A 17,813-nucleotide genomic window follows, 5' to 3' on the forward strand; every position below is an offset into this window, starting at 1 on the left:
CAGCATGTACTGGCTGACTTGGCATGATAGGAGTGTGATTGCTAACAGCAATCACAGTCCCATAATGCCTAGGTTCCAGCATTTACTGGATGGATGTGTAAGTGCTGGAACCTAGGCATGATGGGACTGTGATTGCTGTTAGCAATCACACTCCTATCATGCCAAGTCAGCCAGTACATGCTGAAACCTGGCTAGATGCCCCCCTTGTGTATTGATGCTGCCAGCAGTATGGGGTCTGCACATCACTTACAGCCATCCTGTACCAGCGTGTATTGACTGACTTGGCATGATAGGAGTGTGATTGCTAACAGCAATCACAGCGAGCACAGTCCCATCATGCCTAGGTACCAGCATTTACTGGTTGCCTAGGCTAACAGCAATCACACTCCTATCATGCCAAGTCATATTGCTAATTTTGTCCAATTGCGTGTTACCTACTTTTATTAAACATGTGAGTTTTTATTAGTATTTTTAAAGGTGGGGGTCATTTTCGGTTTTGGCTAAGTGAACCCTGAATGTTTTGGTCCAGAATTTTCATTTTAGTTCATCCCTAGAATAAATCTAGGGAATCCTGAATTTGGAGTCGCAAAACTTTCAAGGCCCAGAAATCAGTGGGAGGAAGAGTAAAGCTTTTGTGTCATTTACTTTATTTTAATCTGCATATTTTATTAAAGGCCATATTTTTTGTCACAGTGAAAAATGAGTGCGGCCCGCGCACGTATACAATTCTGATGAAGTGGCCCACTGCAGAAAAAACTTGGACACCCCTGGATTATGCCCTTTGTACATGCGCCCCTTTTTCTTTGATTATGATTCAATATGTAAATTGAATTTGTTGAAAAAAAATTGTTGGGTAAAAATCATGTTTTTTGGGGGGGGGTGAGGGGGTGGGGGAGCCCTTAACAGATTCTCGCACCCGGGCCCTGAGGCATCTAGTTACGCCCCTGGTAAAATCCTTATCGGATACTCACTTACTACATGCAACTGCTGTTTATCCTATCTTTCTGGGCTGCGATCCATACAAAAATATGCCCATTTCAAGTTGTGCAATACGTTATGAGGTCAGTTTTCTGAAGGCCACTTGACTTTTGCAGGTCCTTATTTATTAGCACAGATGTAAAAAGTATTTAACTTCTGTTGACAGCATAGCACATTATTGAATGTATATCTCAATATAAAGTAAGTCCAAGAATCTGTTGAGTCCTGATTATTATTCTATTGCATTATTATATTTAGGGCAGACGGCTACCTTTATTAAAGGGGGAAATTATAATATAGAGTAGTTGCAAACAGAAAAGAAAAATTCTAGAAGCAAATCTTAAGGGAGATGTATTGTGCATTATTTACAATCAGGGGTATATCAAGGTAATAGTATTTTTTTAGTCTACAAGCATTGTAATAATCATTTTAATTGACCACAATTGTCTGTCTATTCTAGGTGCTTCAAGTGCAAGCTGAAACACTATGTTCAATATCAGAAAAAGATTTCTGGCTACAGGCTGCCTCCTTTATGCAAGTTGACTATGGCAGCACCAATCTGTGGTCTCATTAATCAACCATTCTTCTAGAAGAAAAACAGTCAGCCATCACGGGTTATGCTAACACTGCATTGTACAGGAAGAACTGCAACATTTAGTTCTTTTGTATTAGTTTGTTGTCTTCCATATAACTAACAGACAGGAGGGAAGCTGTCTCACAACACACGGCTCAGTCTTCATTCTCAGTCCACGAACATTCCTATCATCTCTCTCTGAGGAATACGACATACAAATAGCTTTGAGGCTTGGTTTAATAGGTGTACTAAAAGTCTACAGGAAACCCGATACAGTGTCTTTGAATTTATGTTGTGTTCTCTAGTAGTGCTAGGGTTAAACATCGTCTCACTGACCTCTGGGAATATCGCAACAACCTGTGTGAACATGCCGCGTCTGTAATCCTATTTAAAATAAAAATGCACGTTATAAATATATAAACAGATGTGTTGAAATATTTAGTGGGCCTGGGTATAAGAATGTAAGGCAGAGTGAGAGAATAGGGTAAGGGAAAAAAGAAAGGAGTGACAAAGACATGAAGGGAGCCGATAGGAAAAAGGGAGAGCAGAAGAGAAAGAGTAAACTGGTATTAGGTAATATGTCTGGCACTCCCAACATTATATGTTGTTGTCACTTTGCAAATGAGAACATGCAACATTCCTGCAGATCTCATCACTCTTTGATGACAAAGAGATTATTGTCTACTTTAATGCCTGTGAAGAATAAATAAGCTTCAGACTAGTAGTTCATGGTTGGCCATATAATTTTATATGGTAATTTAGGCTAACTGGGGGAAATAAGAGGTGAAAAGAAATTTCAGAAAGCTAGACTTGATAACACTTTTCATCCAAACAGGGAAAAGAAAAAATGTCGGTGCGCTAAGCTAGTCTCAGGCTCAAATAATACAAATGTATAATATGAGGCCTACCAAACTTTTCATCCAAACTTTACACAAAAATATGATAAACAAATGTGATCAATTCAAAGACATTCACCTGGAGCACCACTGACTTATAAATAAAACGATTGGAAATGATCTTGATCTATATGAATGAGTGCACGCATCAAGTTGTAATAATAATCACCTCTCCCTGGACATGCTATAATTTTTTGGTTTTATAAAAATATTATCGAATAAATCATTTTGATATTTACTTTCTGAGTTGTTTTTTGAGCTAATTTTGTACTTTGCCATCTCCTCTGCAGCCACCATCTTCGCTGCAGGGCACCAGGATATTACGGTATATCTTGCAGCTCCATGTCTTAAAGGTGTGCATTGTTCTTTTACTGAATCCTGTGGAGACCATGTCTCCCATGGTGTTAATTGCTGGTTGGGTAGGTAAAGAACTTCCTTTAAGTGGCTATTGCAACCATGGCACAAGAGGCGATTTGCCTTCTGGTTTAAAACCACCACTCCATAGACCTTCTGTTCTAGGCCTAATGAGTCTAGGCCAGAACATGTCACTGTTGGCAGCCTGGATTTCTAAGACATGCTTAACTAGAGGCAGTTATGTCAACCTGTTCACTCAGTCCGTTTTGAATAGGCTTTTACGTGTTATATTATAGTCCTAATGCCATTCACATAATATATTACTCATAACAACCAATTATAAGGTGAAAGAAAAAGAAACATATACAGTGGCAAGAAAAAGTTAGTTTGGACCAGCATCTATGTATAACCCCATAATATGGGTAGTTAAAACAACATGGCAGTCAGTTCCTCACTTAGTAACCAAGGGGCCCAAATATTGTTATATTGGTCATTTATTTTATTTCTGAATGAAGAAAAATGGTATTTGGGTTCCTTGGTTACATATAGAAAATAAGACCAGAAAAACAGGGATAATACAGCAAAGATACATGCTCTGTATGAATTGATAGATCACTGATACAGATGAGGTACCCATTTTCATTTTCATTCCTTCTAAGCCTATGATAACCCATTGCTTAATTAATAAATACATGTGGAAAAAAAAATGTGTCTCTCGATAGCTGAAAAAGCTATCAATATTTCCTTACACCCGTGTAAGGATAGCAATAACTCTATAACTGTACCAAATCATGCAATAAAATGCCTTTATGGCCATGAAATGTAGCCACACCACAATAACACCATTTTTTTCAAAATCATATTTAGACAACTGCAATGCACCAAATTGCTTTTTGCGTTCAGATAAAATCTACATACGGAGCAGCTGTGCAGTATCAGTGCCGTGTTTCTGGGTTCAAAGGTTTTTTTACTTCTGTGTACATGTGTGTATGTACCTATATATACAGCCGTGTATTATATCATCAATAATGTCTAATAAGTGTTTTGAATATTTGGATCTATGTGTGCATTTTCTTCTCTAAAACCATGTTTTAGTACTCAGATCATAGCATCGTAAAGAACACAACAAAATGTATTGAACCCGTACCATAGTAAAACAAAATAACAAATAATGCAATGTATCAAGTTACGTCAAGATTTACATATTGATAATATGTAAAAGGCTCAAAAAAGTAACTATATTAATTTTTTTCCATTTCTCGTGAAGTTGTGCTGTTGTTTAGCCTCAGGTTCTTAAGAAGTATACATGGTAGTGGTGGAGTTAATATCACCTTGGATAATGAAATACCTTTCCTCTAGGTCTATAAACAATCATTCCAGAGAAAGAGAAGAGAATGAGGTATAAAAAAGACTTTTGCCCCCACTCCATGCACTCCCCTGTGGGTTTTGTAATAATGCCTCTGAAAGGTATCTATTGTATCAATGTTTATGGACAAAACAGAATGAACCTGAGCTCAGTGCTGAGGAAAGATCAGCTGTTCCCTTTATATCTTTTCTTTTCCCTTCCTGCTGGATCTATTATATTCCATCCTCCCTCTAAGTCAGAGTGTGAGTCTGAAATGTCAGCAGAGATGGTGAAAGACAGTAGGGTAGCAGGAGCCAGAGGGAGAAGAGGAGGGAGGGTGGTGAGGATTGGGGTTAGGTAAGATGTGGACGAGCAAACAGGAAGACAAATTTAAGAGAAAAAATAAGAAATTGGAAAAAAAGATAAAAATAAGAGTTCATTATATTGCGATGTATCGTGCAAACCTCTGGCTGGAATGTTTAAACCCAACCAGGAGTCTTGTGTTGTTGTTTCATGTGGATGTAATTTCTAATTCCAAACACAGATCAATGCTGTTACGGTACTTCTTGTGTAATAATACTGGACAATTACATTACCAATATGTTTCTATACGTTCACTAAATGATCTTGAGCCTTTATAATTTTATTTTACTAATAGTTGTAAAGCATGAAACATTGAAAATACTTAGAGCTAAGAAGGGACAACAACATACTCTGCATACCCATTGAAAACAATGCATTTTGAGCCCGTACATGTACAGGCTTTGTCATTAAGGGGTTAAAGGAACCGACGCGCAAATCTCATTTTACAAAACATGTATTTTTCATTTCCAGTCATACAAAATGCCATAACTGCAGATCATATGAATATCTATCATCATCATATAACTTGGTTACATCTTTTTTGTAGCAATGATATAGTATTTCCTCACTCTACAATTTTCAGCCTTGGCTTGAACCACATAGGAGAGCTGAAAATAGAAACAATCTATTGTACTGACTTTCATCAGGGATGAAAAGATATGTACAGGCACTCTCCATATACTTTGAATTTCACTTCCAATGCAGGGTCTTGCTTGTCTGTGCACTGGTAGTATTACCTGATCCATTTAATACGTTCTGTTATAAGTGAAGTTATGAATATATAGAGTACTGAGAACAAACAAAGTGGTCAACATATCAGCATTATATTTGGGGTGGTTTCAGGCATTCAACAGTACTAGGAATTATGTTTCTAATGGTGGATTTAGCAAAATAGTTTTTTAATTCTGCAGAGTAGGTGAGATAGAAACCTTAACATGGTGATTATTATGCAGGGCTATTCTCTCTGGTATTATTTCTAAATACACTCCTAGCTGCTGCCTTTGCTCTACCAACCTCAACCCTTGTTGCTTTCTGGCATCCTCTATCTTATTCGTATCTTTATCCTAACTTTAAACACTTACTAAAACCTAGACTTGTGCGTTCGTATTCGGGTGAACATGAAATCAAACTCGAAGGGTGCGTTTTCGTTGTTGGGAAGAAGACGACACACAACACGAAGAATCTTCGTGTTGGTCTTCGTCTTCGTTTACTAATCTCCCTGGTCCCTTCCCCATCTAGCCTACCTTATCTACGCAGAATTGCAGCTTCGCACTGCCCTTTAACTCCTAACAGTGAGGAGACAGCGGGGAGACAGGCCAAGTTCCTCGTCAGGAGTTAAAGTGCAAGTCCTGCAGGTGACCAATACACTCACTCGCACGGCCCTGCATGGCGCAACTTGATGGCGACTCTATTGGTCGCCTGCAGGGGCCTCATCTGGCATCAACCAATTGCTTGATGCTAGAGGAGGCCCCTGCAGGCGACCAATAGACTCACTCGCATGGCCCTCTAACTCCTGACACGCAACTGGGCCTGGGGAGACCATGGCGTCCCCACTCCATGAGTTAAAGGTCTGTACGAGGGACTCTATTGGTCGTTCATACGAACCTTTAACTCTTGGAGCCAAGATGTGGCACCAGGATTTTAAAAGTCTGTACGAGCGACTCTTTTGGTCGCCTGCAGGGGGTTCGTCAGCTATCAACCAATGGCAGAGGAGCTCCCTGCTGGCGACCAATAGAGTCGCTCTTACAGAACTTTAATTCTTGGGGCGGGGAGACCAATGGTCCCCCCCAGCCAAGTTCCGCGTCAGGAATTAAAGTGCCATGCGACCGACTTTGTTGCTTGCTGGCAGGGCCCCTGCAGGCGACCAATGGCGTTCTTATGGCCCTTTAACTCCTGACGGCAAACCTACGGATTTCCGCTTCCGTTAACCCCTGCAATGCTGCGTAGATAACGGCAGCAGAAATCCGTAGGTTAGCTGTCAAGAGTAAAAGACCTTTAACTCTTGCAGAGGGGAGACAGGCCAAGTTCCCCCTCAGGAGTCAAGCAATTGGTTAATGCCAGAGGAGGCCCATGCAGGCGACCAATAGACTTACTCGCACAGGCCCTTTTACTCCTGACGGTGCAACATGTCCTGGGGAGACTCTATTGGTCGTTCAAACGGACCTTTAAGTCTTGGAGCGGGGAGACCAGTGGTGTCTCCCGGCCAAGTTGCAGCACCAGGATTTTAAAAGTCTGTACGAACGACTCTATTGGTCGCCAGCAGGGGGCTCGTCTACCATCAACCAATGAAGTACAGGTGCACTTCATTGGTTGATGGCAAAGGAGGCCCCTGCCGGTGACCAATAGAGTTGCTTTTACCGACATTTAAAATCCTGGCTCCAAAGCTGCTGCGTAGTGCGTACGGTGTTAGCCCTGTATTAACCCCTTCTACAAAAAAAAGGCAAAAAACTAATATTCGTCTGAACCGAACACAGGAACGAGCGAATGTTCTTTTCCCCACGGAAACCAACACGAAGACGAACATGAAGAGTTGGCCAGCTCCCAAGTCTACTAAAAACCAAATCTGTTCAGAGCATACATCTACATTCAGGAAATCTAGATTCTGGAATAAACCATGCACTTCCCCCACTTTTGATATCTCCAATAAGTGGATTCCATCATGACCCCCTGCTATGAAATCATCCTTGTCCAAACAGTTGCTCACCTGTCTTATTTCCCCTCAACCTCCTAATAGATTGGAAGCTCAAAATAGCAGGACCCTATTTTTCTTTTGTACCAGTATGTCTTAACATGCATTCATATACGGTAGTCGCTATTTTTATATACTGACATGTCTAATGCCATCAGTAATTGTGTATTCTATTCTTGTAATAACAATACAGAACCTGCGGGCACTCTAAAAATAAAATGTAACAATAAATACTATATAACTTGAAAGAACTTAATGTGTGTTGGTTTAAACTCCGTGATTTATCATTATACAGGACACCATGTGGAACAGCAGATCAGAGCTATTTCTAAATATTTCACAACTGGATGCAGCATAAATTAGGCAAAAAAAAAAAACAAACTGAGTGGAAATATATCATATTACTGTCTTCACTGCAGCAACCTCAGCAAATTTATCCTGTATGAAATACTAAGCTAGCCCTGTATGATATATAATAAAATCAATACAATTATTTTAGGAATATAGGGCCAGGTAAGATTGAGTCAGTGAGCTGATTTCAATACAGCATGCCATCATTTGGAGAGTTAGTGACTATTGCCCAGTGTTGAGCTACTAATAGATGTTTCCAATATACAGTAGCTTTTCAATGAAGGAGCCAAAGTAGCCATTGATACTACTTGCCAAACCACCTAGGTGCATTTTATCTGTATATGGGTAATGTCAGTACTTTATCTGGTTTGTTTGTATCCAGAAAAGCTGTGTGTGTAAGTTATTTTTCTAGTCTTCCATTTCTATTACTCAGTCTAAAACAATCCATAATAAGCACACACTCTTGGGTCTTGGCGTCGTTAAAAACATTTAATTCAACTCAACAAATCATCTGAAATCATAAACGCTTTGGTCCATATACCGGACCTTTATCAAAAATGTTTCAGCCACACCCATTTGTAACGTGTATAAAATCAAGCACGCTTTCACTATCCCGAAGTTTAATGGACGACTCTGGGTTTGATGGATGCCAGGAGAACACTATCCATTGGAAGTGCATACTACCTACTGTAAAGTTGGGTGGATGAGGGATAATGGTCTGGGGCTGTTTTTCAGGCTTTAGGCTGGGTCGCTTGCTTCCAGTGAAGGGTAATATTTATGCTATATCATACAAAGACATTTTAGACAATTGTGTGCTTCCAACTTTGTGGCACCAGTTCGGAGAAGGTTATTTTCTATTCCAGGATGACTGTGCCCATGTGCACAGAGAAAGGTCCATAAAGACATGGTTTGATGACTTTGGTGTGGAGGAACTCAAGTGCAATGCACACAGCCCTGACCTTAACCACATTGAACAACTCTGGGATGAATTGGAATGTCATTGCAAACCATGTCTTCTCATACAACATAATTGCACAAATGCTCTAATGGATGAATGGGCACAAATTCCCACAGACACACTCCAAAATCTTATGGAAAGCCTTTCCAGAAGAGTGGAGGCTGTGCAGAGGTGGGCTCCATGCTCATTCCTGTGGTTTTGGAACAGGATTCCAACAAGATCATATAGGTATGACAGTCAGGTGTCCACATACTTTTGGTCATATAGTGCAAACAGTGCACTTCAGCAAATAACTATGTATTTATGTAGTTAATGTCTATCATCTACTGGGTCGGGCCTAATGTTTGTTTTGATGCGGATGTGTTATGAAGAATGACATGCAATTCTGTATGTATCAACACATCTGTGCATATCACAGTCTCACAGTTTTATTTTGTTTTTTTCTTCAACAGATCTGTCTAAATATTATCACATGCCTCTGCCTGCTGCAAGGATTTCTCTACATTCTCACATACACTGTACTGGTACCCCTTTGGCAGCCAGGGGGTTAACATCAATTCTCATGAAAATTTTGCCCTGGCTTATTCCTCGGGTAACAGTTTCTATGAAAACTGTTGCTCACAGAACTTAATTTTGGTGAGTCATTTAGACTCTCTTTAACACCCATCCCATCCAGTTCTCATTGGGAAGTTGCCACAAAGAGCTGGTTCTATCTTAAATTTCTGAATGGCAAATATGACCTGCCAGATTCTGTGGGGCACCAGTGGACATTGAAGGCACATACCTGGACCACACACACTGATTGCTTATTAGGGGTCCTAAAGTGAAAGTGGGAACCATTTCTTAAATCAGCAAAAGAAGGTAAATCTTAAAGGGGATCCGTCATATTTCCCAAATCCTTTCACAGTAGTATACACTAAGTAAACCTATGTAATGGTGTTTATAAATAAAAATGTGCAATTTACTGTATACCCCACATTAGTTGTATAACATTGGGAAAGGTTTTCTATTCACAGGATATGCTGTTTTATTCCTTGCTATTCAGATATCTACCCCATATTTTTAAATTGCTGATTGTTGTTGATTGGTTCAGGCAGTTTTTTCAAGCGTGCAACGGGATGGGAAGCTGATTAGATATTCTAATTGCGCCCCATGCAACCACAGATCTCGGCTTCCATGTGGTTTAAAATCTTTAAAGTCTCCAATAGAGTTACACTGGCTGACAAACAAAAGGGACCGACTATAAGTGATTTTAATCAATACATTTACCAAACTTAAAACCTGTGACAGCAGCAGTTCCCCTCCAAGTTTGGTGGATAACAATCCATTATGTTTCAGAAAAACATGTCCCATATCTAAGCAGTTGAAATGTGATAAAAATAAAATAAAAAATGGCAAAGTATTTTTCTTTTTTTACGTCTGACCATAATACAGAGGCTATACAGATCAGAAATGCCTTAAAAACTTGTGTTATAACCTTAGGAAACTCGCAGAGTTAAAAAAAACTAACAGGTATAACACTGATTTACTACCGTTTTCATCAGATTTTTGCCAGACAGAATAATCTATATATTGTTGACAGAACCATACAACATTCTCCCCAGCCCTACCTAAGCCTGTCTGTAATGAGCCAAACCTAATTTACTCACTTGTGATTGTCAGTGTGGGGCTTTAACAAAGATTTAAAAGATCCAGGTTTACATCGCCAACTTCCCCATGAGCAAATTATTCAGCATAATTGACTCTTAACCTATATTTCATTAAACATTTTACCAAATACTTGATAATAAATGTCAGAGCTGTAAAGAAATGCCAGCTGATTTTTGCTCAGCAAAAGGTGACCCATGGCACACCCTGGGCTCAACTACTATTATGAATGTTGTCTCCATTTATTTATTTATTGGTGAAAAATGCGCTATTAAATTTGAAGAATCCCAAAATATTATAGAAGGTTATACCTAATAACCTACCTCAAGAATAAGTTGTTTAAAGGAAGGTCGCATAGAAAAAATATTTTCTCCTTGGGCATAATATACAGTACCAGATATAGAAATGTAGATTAGTAAAAAGCTTTGTTTCATTCATGTTGCTTCAATAAACTTCCTTTATCTCCAGACCTAGAGGCTGCCATTGTTGCTAATTGCAGTATTTTGCATGACTTTCTCTAATCAAACACCACACTGAGAGGATTCTTTATGGCAATAGTAATGAAGTCTGTTCCGCCCTAGACCTTCATTAGTCAGAGTCTTAGGCCGACTGATTCAGACTGAGCTATTATATTATTTACAGCAAGGCAGTATGATAATAAATTTAGTGTGTTTACCTAGTAGATTTGGCAAAAAATACGCAGCTAGAACAAATAAAATAACTGCTATCTGAAAAATAATACTATGCACATACTAGAACTGTTTAAAAAGAAAATGAAAACAGCACAATATTTTTGAAGACATGTTTTCTTCATACTATTTAATGAATTACTTTTTTTATTTATGGACTGGCCATCTGGGCAACTGCAGGTGGGCCACTGACTGACATCGCCCTCTGGAATGACAGAATGGGTGCTGCAGTGTGCGGCCACTGGCTGAATATGAGCATAAAAACGTAATGTGTGACCTCTCATATCCAGCCTTTGGCTACGCTAATGTCATTTGATGGCTGTTGAATTGAGTCCAAGGGTTGATCAGTCCAGTATTAAGGCAACCTAACCCACAATTGTGTAACAAAGCAACTCATTAAAATTATAAAAAAAATTTCACTAGACATTTCCAGAGCATGACTTCACACTCGTTTAGTCACTAAAAAGAAGCCATAACACAGCCATAAAACTCACAATAATGTGTATATAAATCAACAGATACTGCAGTTAGTTATTAAATCGTATAACAAAAATATATTATTCATGTGTAAAAAAAAAGCCATCAGTCATCATAAAAGCCATAGGTCATAAAGCCTTATGCATCACTTTTACCACATGGCCTCTTTGGCCATTTAAAAAGGTGGAAGGTATGTAAAAAGTAAAAACTATATTAAAAGCCTACTAAGGCTCAATCATACATATCAATTGCATTTTACTAACTTAATAAGTGGCCCTGTATAGCACATTCCATATTATTGTTTCTATAAAATAAACTTTTTGCATGGCTCCCAAAAACTCTAAAGAGCATGTAAATAAGATATATATTTATTATTTATTCAGGCTACAAATACTACCATATGTAAGTTCCAAGCTCAGAATGGCATCCATGCATGGAGAAAATATTGTTTTAAAAACAAAAAAGACATATTTATATGTAAATACACGTATAACAAGCTATCTTTGTTGTTGAATGTTCCTTTCTGTTTCCCAACATCTCACACTCAGCGATTATATATGGTATTGTGAAAAGTGTGAAACTGCTTCCCTGTTATTTACATAACTCCAACTAAAAGTAAAAAATGAACTTAGATTAATGCCAGCTTCTCTGTCTGGGGACCATAAGCAGAAAGAGAGTCAATACATGAGCAGGAGGGGTAAACGTTGGTTAGCTTTGATGACATTCTTTTGATCATAGAAATCAGAGAAAGAATGGCATCCTTTTGAATTATAGAGAACAAAGATCGTTTCATAAAAGAAAACCATGGCACGATCCCTTTTAATAAATTAATCTATGAGGGCTACAGGAAACATGGAACTTGTCTGTGACTTCATACTTCATGACATGACAGTATCTTGCATATAGGAAGGTTATCTGACAATATTACTGTTGCTAGAAATGGGGTCACAATTAACAAGTGTCACACTTAACAAACATTAACTTTAATCTTCATGCTTTTTAAATGGCACATAGCACTACTAGGACGAACTGCTTGTTGAGACGTTATCATATATATTGATTTCATAATAGAGTGTAAGTCTGTATTTTACAATGGGTGAATCATGGGTGAATCATACATACATTTCATGGCTATTCTGGGTAATTAATAGTCGAGGTTGACAATTTGTAGCAAAGTAAGTGGTGGGGTGAAGGTGAAAGGACAAATAACCTGTTTGTTTTTAGGATGTTGTTCTTCTGAAAGTTTCTTGGGCCGGGGATGGACTCAAGCCCTTTATACTCTGGACCTCGAGCAAAGAACCTTTTCTCACCCACCTGCCCATAATTGTTAATGTTCTTGCTGTTTTTGCCTTTGCTTTGTTCTTACCTTTTCTTTTAGTCACAGCGGTGGTGAATTCCCCCTAACCAACATGTATGGGATGTCTTGGATGTGGACAGTGTGCTAGGATCAGCTTGGGGAAGACAAGCCCAGTGGGTGGCTTATGGCACACACTGGGCTAGGGCTTTTGAACCACGTGCTGGGCTTTGCCAGGCAGCTGGCAGGTCATTATGTCGTTGGTACTATTATTTTTAAGATGTTGGGGATATAAGAAAGCTTTGGCCAATGCCTTTAGTCACTAAATGTGTGTCTTGTGGAGGAGGGGTTTGGCGTGGGTCAGCTGCAAGGTCCAGGCCTAAGCAGTCATGATCATTATCTTAAAATTTAGGTTTACGGCAAATATTGGTGTTCCTAACTGTATATGCTTAACTGGATATTCTGAAAAGCAAGTACTCAAGTTACTGTCTCCAACTACTAAGTGATCTGTCTATACTCCAGAGGATCCTGGAGAATAGGTAGCTATGCCCTAGAGATATCTTGATTTAGCATCAGACAGCTGTCTGATTTTGGAAAAAGCATAGTTTAGATGTTGGATGTAACAAGAGGTAAGCAACAGAACTATACACTCCAGCTTATTCAATGAACTGGAGGTCATGTTCACACACAGCAAATAGTTCAAGGAACTAGAAATACAAAAAATTGCAAACATATAAAATGATAATATAGTTGCAGAAGGTATGTTATTGGCAAAAGTTGTTGGTAACGTATATCTATTATTTATGTGTGCTAAACGAATATGCAGAGATTTGGTTTTGAGTGCATTGCACTATTATTCTGAAGATGACAAGCAGGTTCCAGCCAATGAACACAAAGAAAGACAGTGAATGCACTAGTGCACAATGGATCACATGAGAAGACAATACTAACAATCACTGATATTATTGTTTGCCATTTGCCTTGTTAGTAAATTCTTGCTTTTCCAAGGATTAATCATATAGGATTAGTACTCAGATCCTTTGCTCACATTATTTTCAAGCACTGGGGTGAAAAGTTAAAATTGTATAATTGTAGTAGATATTTCAACTAAGATTATATAAGAATACCTTAAAATTATCAGCATACCAGAATCTGCATAGTCATATATGAGACAATTTCCTCTCTGCATGGATTAACTGAGATATAAAGAGATAATTCTTCCAATACAATGGCATAAATAATTTATAAAGAGCTTGTAGTTGTCCTGTAGTTTATCATGCAAATTGCAGCAAAAAATGAGCCAATTACCTTTATCCAATGTTTGCATCAAATCACAGACAGTCCACAAACTTCCCACAACTTATTGATGAAGGGCTTTTCAAGATCAGCAAAAGAGGAAACAACCTTTTTTAAGCCATTATGTACCACAGTAGGAATTCTTAGTTACAATTGTGATAGGCTACTGATTATGTTAGACATTTAAATTGTCAATGAAACCTTGCATTGGTGTGGTCTAAAGCAGGGTTCTGTTGTTTGTGATCCTTCAGCTGCTCTTGGTCTACAACATCCATAATATGTATATGATAGGAGTTGTAGCTTTTTTAGTGACAGGCTACAGTTTACCAACCTTAACCCACATCAGTGGTAAGCAATTATTTTTTTCAATTCAAGAAGAACACAACAAAGGTCTGAATACAAAACATTCAATTACCTCCTGTTCCAAAGGTAAAACTGCACATAAATCAACAAAACACATGGTTGCCTCCTTAGTGAAAACTGCAGATCTAAAGGATATGGATTACAGACCACTTTGATGCACCAATATCGAAGGATGGTAGTCTGTTTGAGGCAGAAGAAGACCACAGGAGCTAAATCTGGGTACGGCACATCCAAGTCTACTTGGGAGCCCCCTTCCTCAGCAACTGGAGCATCCGGGGAAAATGGAGAATGTTGGTCAGTATTTCCAAGATCGGTAGCTTCCATTCCTTGTATCCTCGACCCAGGAGATTGAGCTACAGGTTGCCAAGCAATGGCAGGTGAAGCAGGGTGTGATGTTGACTCTTCCATTTTTTCAAGAAGACACCTTAAACAGAAACAAAATCACAAGTGAGAGGCTAAACTTAAGAATAATATGAAACTAAGTTGTGAATAAGAGCAGTTGGCTTTGGTTTGTCTCAAGATGATTAAAGGACATTGACAGGGCAACAGTGTTTGTCTAGTGTAAGTGGCACCTAGGTTTAAATGCTGGTTTCAAGTTTGCTAAATCCAAACTTCTCAGTGGGCCTGGTCACACAACATAAAACCATCTCCTAGTATAGGGTGATAATTTTATTGGTGTCTTTCACCAAAATATATACATTTTATTTTTTAACAATAATATTTTAAAATATATTGCTTTTTTAAGCATTGTATTTTTGTAGAATTCCATTATGTTTATTTTTGTGTGTTCTAATTGTGTCTTGTGTCTATCATTTCCATTCAAGTGAATATGGTGTGACATACTAAAACATTTCATGTGAAAATACTTTAATGTAGCCCTTAATGTGCCAAAAGCTGCCCAAATGTCAATCAACTGCTTCATAATTTTGCACAACCCAAATGTTTATCTATCAATGCCTATTCTAGAAGTTTCAAGGATTTTGGTTTTCCATATTGAAACATATCTTGAAAATTGTAGGACTTTTGTTAACCATACCAAAAGTTATTCACATTAAATGTGAATAGCTTAATGTAAACATAGTACTATAATGTACTATAATCTACTATAATGTTCCCAAACATCCATCAATTGCATTGAAACTTTGCACAACCTACGTTTTTAACCTCCAAAACCTATCCTAGAAGTTTCATGGATTTTGGTTTCCCACATTGCAAATGAGTGTCATTAAGCTTGTTTTGGGAGCTTAATGTGGCTTAACATACATATAAAGAACTTAAATACTAACCAATTTCCTCCACACTTTCCACAATACAAGAGTCCATCTATTCAAACATATCCTGACAATTTCAGGTCTTTTGGTCAAAATTCTACAAAGAAATATAGTAATGCAAGAAATCACCGCAACCAGATTTGGGTTTATAATTACATAATTGCAGTATCTGGTTCATTAAAGTAATAGTAATTAAAAGTAATTAAAGCAAATTGAAAGTTCCAACCTAGAGAAGCTGTCACCGTATGAATGTATTCAATCAATGGCCTTATACATGAAATCAAGTCTTCTAAAAGCACTAGGTGATCATTTACAACTCCCCTTGGAATTTTAAATAGCCATCAAAAACATCATGTACCCTAAGGGTGCGAAGGGTGCGTTTTCGTTGTTCAGCCCGAATACCGAACATATGAACATGGCAGCGGCAAAACGTAGACAAAGACACACAACACAAAGAATCTTCGTGTTCGTCTTCATTTACGTTTTGCTGCCGCCGCCACGTTAGTTAATGCCAGAGGAGGCCCCTACTGACGACCAATAGAGTCGCTCGTACAGACTTTTAAAATCCTGGTGCCGCAACTTGGCCGAATTGTGAATAAATGTGTTATTTTTTTAAAACAAAATGACCATTTCTTAAACTTTCTTCAAAAAAAATAATTGTCCCAAAAATATATAAATTTTGTATGAGTACGCTACACGAGAAAGAGGGAAATAATGGTTGAAGAAAGACAAAGCAAAAACATGGAACTTGCTTTGGTGCTATAGCATAAATAATCACTGGTCTTTAAGAGGTTATATACATTAAGCATGACTACCAGGCTTTACTTGTTCATGCACCCTGTGCAACCCAGGTCGTGATCCCTCCTGGTCATCACCTTCAGAGTGCCTTTTCCCTCCTTTAATGTGAAACACCTCCCTGTGTAGTTCAGGTATAGATCAAACACACGGAAATCCAGCATTGCATGTATAGATCAACCAAATAAGACATACAAACTCAGCCTTGCGGGTATAGATAAAATATATAATGAATGGAAACCCTAAATTGCAGGTATGAATCACAGGTCACACACCCCAAAGATCGGCCCTGGCACACAGAATGCACCCACAGGACTTGCTTAGCACCCAGATTGCATCCACAGGACTATCCCACCACGCAGATTGCATCCACAGGAGTTGCCCAGTACCAACCAGATTCCACAAAAAGGAATTGTCCCAGCACCCAGATTGCACACATGAGGATTTGCCCCAGCATCCAGATCACACACATGAGGAGTTGTCCCAGCATCCAGATTGGGAAAAGAAAAAATGTCGGTGCGCTAAGCTAGTCTCAGGCTCAAATAAAACAAATGTGTAATACGAGGCCTACCAAACAGGTGTAAGCATCCTGCAAGAAACAGTGTATTGGCTGTACAATGTATACAAAAAACAAAAACTGTATGCGCTTCTAACCCTAATAAAGTTGGCAACAAATATATAAACATAATATAAATGAGAGGTTTTGGTTATATGAATTGGCCAAAGCATAATAAAGCTCACCCGCCACGTCAAGGCACACTCTTAATAGGGTGAGAACCTACTCTCACCTCCTACATAGTGGGCACACAAAGCAGTTTATACTGCTACCAAAACCTTATTAATGTGTTGGGGGAGGTGCAATTAAACCTCCTCCCCATTAACCCCAGGCAACCAGATTGATGAGGAGCCAACAACCTCAAATATGTGCAAACAGGGAAAAGAAAAAATGTCGGTGCGCTAAGCTAGTCTCAGGCTCAAATAATACAAATGTGTAATACGAGGCCTACCAAACAGGTGTAAGCATGCTGCAAGAAACAGTGTATTGGCTGTACAATGTATACAAAAAACAAAAACTGTCTGCGCTTCTTACCCTAATAAAGTTGGCAACAAATATATAAACATAATATAAATGAGAGGTTTTGGTTATATGAATTGGCCAAAGCATAATTAAGCTCACCCGCATCCAGATTGCACACATGAGAAGTTGCCCCAGCACCCATCTTGCACACGAGGATTTGTCCTAGCACCCAGATTATACACAGAGACAGGATTTACTCAGATTACATCCACAGGAGTTACCCAGCACCCAGACCGCACCCATAGTGGTCTTTTCTCAGAGTCACAGGACTCCTCTTAGTCAAGTTTCCTCTCAATCTTGCACTCCTCGCACTCTCTGGTGTCTGAGTGCGGGGAGGTGACATGACCCTCAACTGAGTATAGATATGGGATAGGCCATAGTTCATGGCGGACATT

At 38.7% G+C, this 17,813-nt stretch overlaps 1 protein-coding gene across 1 annotated transcript in view; it reads right to left on the reverse strand.

Annotated features, from left to right (window-relative positions):
• The window catches only part of LOC149284365 (voltage-dependent T-type calcium channel subunit alpha-1I-like), a 222,516-nt gene extending 208,020 nt beyond the window's left edge, over positions 1-14,496 (reverse strand). Inside the window, exon 1 of the mRNA XM_089496792.1 lies at positions 14,411-14,496. The gene's annotated coding sequence lies outside the window, so the exon portion shown is untranslated. The remainder of the gene's footprint in view (positions 1-14,410) is intronic.
• Positions 14,497-17,813: the final 3,317 nt, after the last annotated feature.

The sequence above is a fragment of the Sceloporus occidentalis genome, unplaced genomic scaffold (assembly GCF_023333645.1).
Source record: "Sceloporus occidentalis isolate IW3139 unplaced genomic scaffold, rSceOcc1.0.p SCAF_94, whole genome shotgun sequence".
NCBI lineage: Eukaryota > Metazoa > Chordata > Lepidosauria > Squamata > Phrynosomatidae > Sceloporus > Sceloporus occidentalis.